We start from the raw sequence: 11380 nt of genomic DNA, 5'->3' as shown, positions 1-11380 counted from the left end.
TTCATTTTCCTATTTAAAGTGATTCTCCACCCAGTTCCCTGGGAGAAGGCAGCTAAGAACATTTGGCATGACATATACTGCTCTTCCCGGACATTTACATGTTACTGATCTCCCCAGGAAGACTTGGCTACTTGCTGGGTACGTGGACTTGTGGTGACTTTATTTTTTTTTTTTTTAAGGTTTTGTTTATTTATTTGAGAGAGAGAGCGAGCGAGCACATGAGACGGGGGAGGGCCAGAGGGAGAAGACTCCTTGCTGAGTAGGGAGCTGGACATGGGGCTCGATCCCTGAACTCCCGGATCATGACCTGAGCTGAAGGCAGACGCTTAACTGACTGAGCCACCCAGTGCCCCCCACTTGTGGCAACTTTAAAGGGTGGGCCAACCCCGCCACCCGCATCCATCCTCTTCTGCATCTGCCTGATGCATGAACTCGCCTTCCCCTTAAGACCCGACTTCCCTTGTAGGTTTTCAATGCTACTACCTCCCCCATCCTTATCTCCTGTGACCATCCCACTTTGACAAGCAAGGTGCCCCTAAAATACTCATTCTTTCTGCCTTGAGCATGCATCATATCACAGTGCGGCAAAATTATATTTGCTTATTTACTTCTCTTCCTAAGTGTGAACTCCTGGTAGGGAAGGATGATATTTTTCTTTTTCCCCTTAGGGTCTGGCATATAGAATTGGCTCATTATTTTTGTTGATCTATATTATACGGGAATACTTTTTGGCATTCATTTAATCAGTGAAAAAAAAACAAAAACCAATTCCTGAAGGCTATCAACTTGTATCTAAAAGGATAATGCTGAAAGAGTTGAAAGAATAAAATTTAGTGTCCACTTTAATAATAATGTGGGGGAGGGGGATGTGGGAAATAAAAGGGCTTTCTGTACTTGACAAAGCAGGAAGCTACTGGAGGGGTTCTTGGATGTTTATGCAAAGCAGGTGTTTTTATAGGATTTCTTGCCATCCGACCTGATTTGTATGCTTTTGAAGTGAAGTGTTTAGTATGCTTTGGTTGTAAGGTCAGCAACTAGAGTCTAGGCAAGACGATTTTCTTTTCCTTCCATTCTTTTTTTATCCTCTTCTTGAGTATCAATGATCTACCTTTAAAAAGTAGTTGCTAAAGATATTTTATAGTCTGTTATTTTTATATTTAGAATAGAAGCTCATGACAAGATTGGCAAAGGTAGTAAGTGCTAACATATTTAGGAAGTCTTTTTCAAGATGTGTATCCTTCATCTGCTCTGCAGTTGCTTTTCTGTAAAGACTAACCCTCAGGTATACCCAAGACTTCCGTCGCACTTAATTCATTTGGCACTGGCATGATACAAGTACTATTTGGAAATTAAAGGGAAGACAAAATAAAATCACCAGAGGGAGGATAGTAGATTTAAAGTCAGAAAGCAGCATTTGTAGCTTTACCAGCTGTGTTAGAATTCATAAATCTGCCTTTTCTACATCATAAAGGTGCTTGCAAAGATCGGATGATATATAACGTAAAATTACTTTGCATAATAAAATATTCAAATCAAAGTGTAACTTTTCACTCACAGTGAAGTACTTAGAGACAACATGCCACATCATATACATTTGTGTGGTTACTTGATGAATATGTCTTTAAAATGGGGACACTACAGAACAGACTAAGAGCAGAGCCTGCCCGGTTCTTCTACTTACTGGCGAAAGATATCGGAGTCAGTTGCACAAATGTTCTGTGGTCCAGTTTCCTCATCTGTGACACGTTCTGCAAGGCCACTGTGAAGACAAAATGAGTCCATGCGACGAAGGGCTTGGAACAATGACCGTGCACATGAAGTGTCAGTGGAGAATACTAACAGCTGTTTCTGCCGCCAGACAGGAGGCTCCAAGAGATCAGGAATTGTGTCAGTCTAGTTTGTCTCAGGGTCCCTAGCACCTAGCCCAGCTAGCACCTGACACCTCCAAGATAATTCAGAACCAGTCTAAGGGATGCATGAACGGAAGCGAGGGGGTTGATATAATGGCTTCCTCCTGCTGAAGGTGCGGCGGGCAGCACTTGAAGAGCACACAGCCCAAGAAAGCAGCAGAACATAGGGAGGGAAGGGCATTAGCCCCATGACTCACAGGGAGATCCAAGATCGCGGTGGTGGACACCCAGCAGGTAGCTCACGCTGTACTTTACCTTGATAAAGTGACACCGTGAGTCCCCTGACCTTCATGCTCTGCTTCCTCTCCTCATGAGTCCTTCCTTTCCCACAGATATCCCCACTCTTTCCCCAGACATCTTCAGTGTTGTCCTCCTACGGCCTGCTCTCCTCAGAAGATCTAAGACTCCTGCATCCTTTTGAGAATTTAGGATACTGTGTTACTTTGCCCCAGGAATATTTCCAGTGTTAGCCGTACCTTTCATTATGGAAAGAAAACCAAAAACCAGGAAGGATGCTCACTCTCATGTTAATACACAGAAGGCATCAAGGGCAGGCGGTGGAATTTCTTGCCGCCCAGGAGAAATTTCTTTTTCTCCTGAAATTCATTCAGCCGACTCTTCCACACTTTCATACAAGTGATCCCAAATACAGACACAGACCGGCTGGTCCAACTGTACAGCAGACCACGTTTTATGCTCTAAATTCCTATATCAATGGAGACTCTGCAGAAATGGAAAAAGGAAATATGTTTACAAAGGTCATAATCATCTTTGGATGACTGCTGAGGCCATAGTTCTTTATAACATTTATTATCTGTTTGTTCCTTGCACAGTTTCCAGTAGCACATAGTACACCTGGGGAAACTGAGTAACAGATTAATTGATTGGCTTCAGGTAAATTCGTGATGTGACTCTGAACACTCGTGCTCCAATCCCCGTATTTTCCCACGTCACTTTCCAGGCTATATTCCAGCTCCTCCCTGCAGAAGCCGCTCTCCCCACAGCGGTGAGGTCCTCCCGCTGACACACTCTTCTCCCAGAGGCGCCACAATTCCCTGCTCCGGTTGAGGAGGCTTAGAGGTAGCATTTTGGTTTTCTATGGCTAGAACCAGGAATGTGCAGAACATATTAAAAGCAAAGAAAACTTTCATAAAAATCAATACATACTCAGTTCAGGAAAATTCTCAACTAGTAATAGATTCTACCGCATCACATGTGGTCGATAAATGCTGGTCAAATAACGAAATGTCTGCAAGTCCTTCCGCCAGTGACCAGCATACAAATATGGACAAGGCAACATTCACCAGAAGTGGACTTAATGGCAGAAAAGGACAGCACAGTCTTCTGTTTTTGAGACCTCTTGGCTTTGGGGGCATTTTTAATGCCTTACATCTCTCACTGTCTTGTACTCATTCACAATACCTGTTGTGTTCAGGAGTGAGCTCTGTGACAATCATCAGCTAGGTGACAGAGAAGCCAGGTAGACCAGGGAAAAGGTGCGTCAGTGTCTGAATATGAGAGAGAAGACACATGAGAAGAAAATGGGTCAGACGCCTCCCAGTGATGTTCCAAACTATCTCCTCTTGAGGGTAACACAAGTGTTCAGAAGCCAGCCTGAGAAATCACTCTCTCATGCAATGGCACCCATTTACTAAGTGTTTGCCGAGGGTCTGTTGTGGCCCCAGAGATACATAAACCAAATGGACACAAATTTCTGATGTGAATGACCTTACATTTCCATACAATCTACTAAGTATTAGACGAATAGTGTAGAAAAACTGTAAAAGGCAAAAAGCGATTCAAGAGTTTCTCCGGCAGATGGGTTAGTGCTGGTATTGGTTTACTCCTAATTTCCCATGCAAACCTTCTGCTGGAAAGGGAGAAGAGTCTTTCCGTAAATGGACAGTCAGGGCAGCAGACATCTGAAGAATGGTATTTAGAGCAGAAAAGGACTAACATCTCAAGATCTGCATATGGTACCATCAGTGGACTTGGTACGTGCTACGGGGAACGCCTCATTAAAGTGTGGATGTGACAGCTACCGAGTACTATATTCTAGATCCTCTGTGTGCATCAACTTACTTCATACCCACGCAACCCCAGGGCACCACACAACCCTCAGATCCCAGAGCAGGGCCCTGGGGCATGAGAAGGGAGCTGCCTTGCCCAGGACCGCTACAGAGGCGTGGAGCTGGAAACTTGGCCAGGGGTCCACTGCAGAGCCAAATGTTGAACCTCTGCCGCAGGGTCTGAGTGGGTCATCTTTGTCGCTGTTGTTGTTACATGCACTTTCCATGACTTGCTTATAACTGAAAAGCCTTTCCTTGGTTGATCTGCTGACAAGGAGACCATTAAGGAAATTCATCAGCTACGCCTTTGGTGTTGTGGTTGTCAAAAAAAAAATATTCCAATTACTTACCTATAAGCCATTTCCATCCTCAAAGGATCGTGATTCTGTGATTTCACATTAGAGGCGTCTCTATCCTCAAAGTCATTTTCCTGTGTTGATCAGACAAATCTTGATCTTCCCAACATTAAATGATGAAGCAGGTATAAGCGTTTAATTGGCCGACACCAAAGGAAGAGTTTCGGGAGACTCTCATCCTCTTAGCACCAGACTGACTTTAGTTAGCAAGTCTGTTTTCCTTTTTTTTTTTTTTAAGAAAAAATTAATACCTCTCAGAATAAACAAAGTGTTTTTTCTGTGTTAGTTTTTTCAAATATTTTTAAAGCCTGTGCCTTGGAAACAAAACTGCCAGCACGAGGCACTTCTGACTTGATCTCCTTTCTGGAGAAATTTCCTCACATTCAAAGTCTTATAGTTGAATATTTGTTCTGCATTCAGTACCAGTTATTTTATCAGTAGCTGCTCTGACCCAAACACTCAAACGTACCCCGCATACACAGAAAAATTTTTGAACGCTATATTTTCAATTACATGGAATATCTCTTGCTTTCGTCATGAAAGACTGTTTTCATATAAAAATAATTCACCATGGAATTTTCACGTGTATGTCTCAGCTCAGAAATTTATTCTGGTCATTTCTTCTGTTAATTAAAAAATTAATAATGCTGACTTCCAACCGAAGGTTGTTTAGGATGCCACTTTTTGTTTTATTATTTTTTTCGGATTATTAAAAGTGGGTTTTTTTGGTTATTGATTTTTCCAGCTATTTTTCATTTATAAAAGATCTGACTATTGACTCAGTTATCCTGACCTGAATCTCTTGACCTTTACATTTGTGGTTTTTTATTAAAAGCAGCAAATTTTAAAACTCTTTTAAGTTGAAATCATCACACATTCCCAGGAAGGTGCAAACATAGTAACAGAGACCCGCACTGTCTTCGCTCAGCTACTGCTGACGGCGACAACCCCAAGAATCAGAATTTAACATTTCATATTACCCATCACTTTCGTGCTCTAGAAACTCGCTCCTGTTTCCTGACTGTGATGCAAGTTATAAATATAGCACCTGAGGACTTCTGTGTGAACGCAACATTGTAATAAGACATATTTTTAAAGCTATGTAATTAAAATATGTCCTCCAGTTCTTCCAAATATAACTCTAATTAAGCTTATGGAAGTTATAGACATCCAAGGCTTTTAGATATACCAGACACGTTAAAAACTGTAGCGCTTTTATTCCGAAAAGCAGTTTCTACATCCAGGTACTTACTTATTACTCGAGAGGCTGCTTGTCCCTGGCTTTGGTTAAGTCCGTCTAACACGGAGACCACTGCCGCTTGAGGAGCGTCTTCTGTGAGACTGATTCCATTCAATACAGAGTAGTTGTGGACAAAGATATGATGGAGTCATTATGCATAATTGCAATCGGAAAGGTTACTAGCAGTTATCACGGAAAATGTGATTCAGCCATGTGGTTAATTAAGTTCAGAGATTTGCTATAGAAGAAAAGCAAGAAACAGAGACTGTAAGTGGCGCTCGCCAGAGAGACCGGCAGGGCCCTTCTCATCCCTGTTGCAGGACGTTCTCGGTCCAAACCCAGGGCAGTTTGCTGGCTGCGCGCAGGCTCTGAACGGGGGCGGGCCTGGAGCCCTAACCTTTTCTGTCAGCTGGGAGGACTCGGGAAAGTTGTTTAACCTCTCCAAGTTATATTGTTCTCATCTGGAAAATGGGACCTGCTACTAGACTTTTCGTTTCATGGCTGCATACTTCTCTCCAAACTCATTCAGTTGAAATCAGCACAGAGAAATCAGGTGTTTATATACATCAACCATAGCTCACTAAAATGACTTTTAAGAAGAACTAAGGGGGGCTCCTGGGCGGCTCAGTCAGTTAAGTGTCTGGCTTCAGCTCAGGTTATGAGCCTGGGATCTTGGGATCGAGTCCCGCACGGGGCTCCCCGCTCAGCGTGGAAACTGCTTCTCCTTCTGTCCCTTCCCTGTGCTCATACTCTCTCTCAAATAAATAAATATTTAGGAAAAATAAAAAATAAAAACAAAAGGGAACTACTGCATAGGTTTATGGTAAGCATAGAATGGCCTAGTGAAAAAACTATTTAGTGTGGTCTTTGATGCGCATTATGGTCCTAACCGAGATGGCTGTTGTTACAAGAGCCTCAACATCTTTTAAGCCAAATGCTATTTCTAATCTGGAGTTTGGTCTCAAGGGGCCCTTGACATTAACTCTAAGAGGATTTTGGTAGCTATGGATTTGTTTATTTTTTTTTTTTAAGATTTTATTTATTTATTTGGCAGAGAGAGATCACAAGTAGGCAGAGAGGCAGGCAGAGAGAGAGGGGTATGTGTGCCTGGTCCTAATGCGGGTCCGCTGGGCGTCCTCAGGGGATGGCGCCACCCCCTCTTCTCCCACATTCTTGATTCCACTCCTTGCACTCTGCTCGGGCTTCACAGTGTGGCTGCGAAGAGATTTTTGAGGGAATGGCTGGCCCCGGGGGCCTTTCAGTCTACTGGATTACCCAAATTACCCTCAAACCAGAGACCTTATCTCTACTATTTGTATGTTTCCTGTCTCCAGCTTTGGTCCCAGTTACAGTACTTTCTCTAGTCCCAAATGGGAGTGAAGGTTATGGCTCCTTGGGAACAGCTGTGGATATTTTCTAATCATCACTCTGAAGTACGTTTTATGCTCTAAGTTAGAAAATAAAATCAGGGGGGCATAAAGTTACAGTAACTGGCATAAGAAATCCCATATACCTATTACTCTCAATTTTTTTCGCCAAAATTTGGTAACATTACATTTGAATTAAGTATCTAATTTTTCTTTATTTTTTGACGGTGCACTTTGAAGAAAATACCAGCTGTCACATTCTTCCACTCCTACACACAAGCAGATGTATTTAAAATTTGGACATTTTCAGGGCACCTGGGGGGCTCAGTCAGTTGAGCATCTGCCTTCCGCGGGGGTCTTGATGCCGGGGTCCTGGGATCCCGCATCACACCGGGCTCTCTGCTCCGCGAGGAGTTGGCCTCTCCCTCTCCCTCTGTGCCTTCTCCCCCTCTCTCTCAAATAAATAAAATATTTAGAAAATAAATAAAATGTGGAGATTTTCTTACATTACCAGAATGTAATTACGTTAATAAAGTTAACAACAATTCCCTGTTGCCCCCGCCAGTCCCATTTTTTGAGACTTCTGATATCACGCAGTTTTCACATGGGTGTTTTTGAATGCAGGTGCAAACAAAGCTACCACAACACTAAGGCATTTTCTCTTTAATGAAAGAAGAACTTGGACATAAACAAAAACTAATAGAAAACTGGGAATACTCCGAGTGCCAGAAGCTTTCTGAGTTAGACGGATTTACGACAGACCTCACACTGTAATATGGAACTCGGCCAGGAGGGGGAGGAAGCGCCCAAGAGCTCTGTTCTCACCATTTCTACCAGGGAGGCATTCGCTACACGAGGCAGGGACACAGATCATCTTTTGGAGACAAAGCTCTCAAGAACTTAGTACCGCAATTCCTGTGGGTTAACATTTAAAAAAATAAATAAATAAAATACACAAGATAATAATAAAAAATATATATATATATGTAGAAAATGAGCAGAGATTGATCAGCAAGAAAATTATTCATATTTGGGCCTCCTGAGTTTGTCGGACATCATACAAAGGTGGTAGATATAAGACAAAAACGAAGTTGAAAAGATAACGTCAGTCAAGTGATCTATAACACTGACCGTGTTGCACGTTAGCAGTTTTGTCTAAAAGTCGGGAAATGACACGCATCCCTCACTTGCTCACAAGTGCTTCCTGTCTATCTAACAAAGTAGACGGAAGTTATTTGCAAATGTAAATAACGCATGGCAACAGTTCAACTCTTGGTATTTTCATTCATTTATCAGACAATTATGAAGCCCTAAAGACTCATCAGTCACTGGGTTAAGCATCTGAAGGGAACTAAAAGATGAGTAAGACAACTTTTCCAATACAACTAATACTTAATATTTGAGGGGAGGGAGCTCTGTTTTACGTTGTGATATTGATATGCTAGGTCACAGCTTGCGGAACTTCTGCCAAACTTTCCTCTTCTTTCCTCTTCTATAAATTGGAAAAGTTGTATTTTCATGTAAACTGACATCGTTAGAGTGTATACACTTTTTGTTAAAAGAGCAAATAACCCTCTAATGCTTAACAAGTTGATCATTTAAAGCATTAACACGAAAAATTATTAAAATACATACTCAAATAAAAATGAAGAATGTTTATTCTATGAAGAACTTTTAATGATCATATGCATGTCAATGTCCTGTGCATTCTGGAAAATATAATCTCCATCAGGACCGTGCAAACAGAATGTTGTTAACTAAGTTATACTTCAGGCAATAATGTGTTTCTAGTATTTTCCGCATTTCAAAAATGTCAATTACTTTAAGGTTATGAACTCTCTTTGATCATCTGTTAAGAACTAATTCATTATTTGCTCCATCATTTCCAAAACTAACCAAAGCATTTTTTTTAAAGATTTGATTTATTTGATAAAGAGTGAAAGGGAGAGAGATCACAGAAGGAGAAGGAGATGCAGATTCCCTGCTGAGCAGAGTGCCCCATGTGGGGCTCAATCCCAGAACCCTAGGATCATGACCTGAGAGCTGAAGGCAGATGGTTAACTGCCTGAGCCTCCCAGGAGACCCTAGAACTAATCAAAGTATTTTGAAAGTCAGCAGAAAACAAAACATTAGAGAATATAGTCTTGAATGATAATGTTGCTTTTACCTTGACAAGTGACTAGCTTCTGAAACTCTTGTGAAGAACAAATCATGTTCATCAAAATCTTCATGCTTGTTCAATTATCTAGTTGCTAGAATGAAAAAAGAAAAATTCTATTAAAATATTTGTCTGTGTCTTAGTTGTTTTTTTTTTTTTTGAAAGTCGATCTAAGTTTGCTTTGTTTTGTTTTTTTGCTTTCTTTATCTCAAACAGTGAAACCTGGCCTATTTGGCCTATTTTCTGGGTTGACTGACATTTGAAATCCGAGAACCTTTTAGTTAGCACCACATTTTGAGACTATGCAAAAATAGAAGTTGTTTTAAAACAATCATGTGGTAATCAACAAAGAAAGGAATATTACTCCAAGACGGTTTCATAAATGACATATAATTTCAGTAATGAGGGCAGAGAAAGCACTAATATTATCCAAGTCCAATACTATTAATGGATAAGAATATTATCCAAGATCTGTAACTCCTTAAACAATAGTTCGAATGTCGAGTATCTGTATTGTGGGTCATGTTTCACTGGTTAATAACTCATCAAAACTTACCTGAAACCTAATCAGTGACACAACTAACAGGGACTTTGATTCTACCTTGTCACGTTCAAAGAACTGAGAATAATCTGGGGGCGCCTGGGTGGCTCAGTGGGTTAAGCCTCTGCCTTCGTCTCAGGTCATGATCTCAGGGTCCTGGGATCGAGCCCCACATGAGGCTCTCTGCTCAGCAAGGAGCCTGCTCCCCCCGCCCCCTGCCTCCGCCTGCCTCTCTGCCTACTTGTGATCTCTTTCTCTGTCAAATAAATAAATACAATCTTTAAAAAAAAAAAAAAGAAATGAGAATAATTAATGGTAGAACTTTATACAAAGAATAAAATACCACTATAATATTTTTCCTTCCAAGAGTGTTATTGTTATGCTTTCTACAAATAAAAGGCGATCAATAATTATTTATTGTAAGCCCCATGAGAATTGGAGTTATTTTTATTCAGTGTTGAATGTCTTGCGGCTAGAACAATATCTAGTCCATCGTGTAGGTGTTGTATTAACATTTCTTAAAATCAATGAATTTGGGGGGAAATGAGTATGTTGCTGATAGCTGAGATGGACAGAATTCATGTGTGTTGAGAAATCTTTTGGTGGCAGAACTGCTAGGATTGTGGATGGGTACTTGGAGGAGAAAGAGAAATAAAAAGGAATTAAAGAAGACTCCTCATATACAATTTTTGTGACAAGGTAGGTTAATGGGCACATTTGCTGAAAGAAAGAATAGTTTGAGATAGAAGTCAGAATGTTTGGTTTTTTAAAAAAATGTCATCCAAGAGCAAAAGATAATTATGGAGTAACAGGCGAGGGTCCCACAGGCAAGGTTTTGACTGACGTTATAAACTTAAGAGTTTGATGCCTGCAAATAGCACGTTTCCCCAAAAGAACTGATGGGATCTCCTAAGAGTGAAGGTGAGTAAAGAGAAAAGAGAGAGAACTCTTCAAGCTGAGGGCTTGTGTGCACTGGGACTAAGAAAAGCAGACTGAGGAGGAATTGCCAGGACTAAGAAACACCAAACCCATCTCTTACATGCATTGTTCCCCAAACCATCCAAATATGGGGGAGAGAAAACTGATGGTGGCAATTCAGATGAGGTCTCCACCGCAAAGTCCACCAACTAAATTAAAGTAAATGTAAATGCATCATCAACCAAGTTCTCTTTGAAAGCTGTTCTTTCAGATCTCTTAAAATAGTCAAGTCCCTATTGACTACAGGGACTTGAAATGGAAATAGAACAGCTTCCAGGCGTTTGAAGAAAGACTCTACCATAAGAAAGAAATCTCTTCTTGTGGCGGTCTTTGCATCCAAAGTACCCTGCAAGGGGAAAGGCAGGTTTGTATCTTGCCATGTGATGTTTTCCAGCTGATGTTCTTATCTATAACGGAATCAACAGCAGCCCATGGTCTCTATCAAATGCTCTCGCAGGAATAGTCGGCATAAGCACAGGAACCAGAAAACCCTGAGTCTCAGTTTCCACCTTTGTAAAACAGGGTTCCTTCCTCTGACCTTGCTGCACTCTGAGATGTTTAAAATAGCTAGCATTGGGGCACCTGGGTAGCTCAGTGGGTTAAAACCTCTGCCTTCGGCTCAGGTCATGATCTCAGGGTCCTGGGATCGAGCCCCGCATCGGGCTCCCTGCTCAGCAGGGAGCCTGCTTCCTCCTCTCTCTCTGCCTGCCTCTCTGCCTACTGGTGATCTCTGTCAAATAAATAAATAAAATATTTAAAAA

The 11380-nt window shown here is 41.4% G+C and overlaps 1 long non-coding RNA gene across 1 annotated transcript; it reads right to left on the bottom strand.

The window, feature by feature from the left end:
* Positions 1-3152: 3152 nt before the first annotated feature.
* Positions 3153-9200, bottom strand: LOC116581831. The gene is made up of 3 exons (XR_004282250.1): positions 9110-9200; positions 5588-5813; positions 3153-3418 (listed from the first exon to the last, which is right to left on the bottom strand). It is a non-coding gene; the product is annotated as an uncharacterized LOC116581831 (long non-coding RNA).
* Positions 9201-11380: the final 2180 nt, after the last annotated feature.

Source organism: Mustela erminea, chromosome 21, assembly GCF_009829155.1.
Source record: "Mustela erminea isolate mMusErm1 chromosome 21, mMusErm1.Pri, whole genome shotgun sequence".
In the NCBI taxonomy this organism is placed as follows: Eukaryota; Metazoa; Chordata; class Mammalia; order Carnivora; family Mustelidae; genus Mustela; species Mustela erminea.
This window is presented reverse-complemented; position numbering and strand designations above follow the sequence as displayed.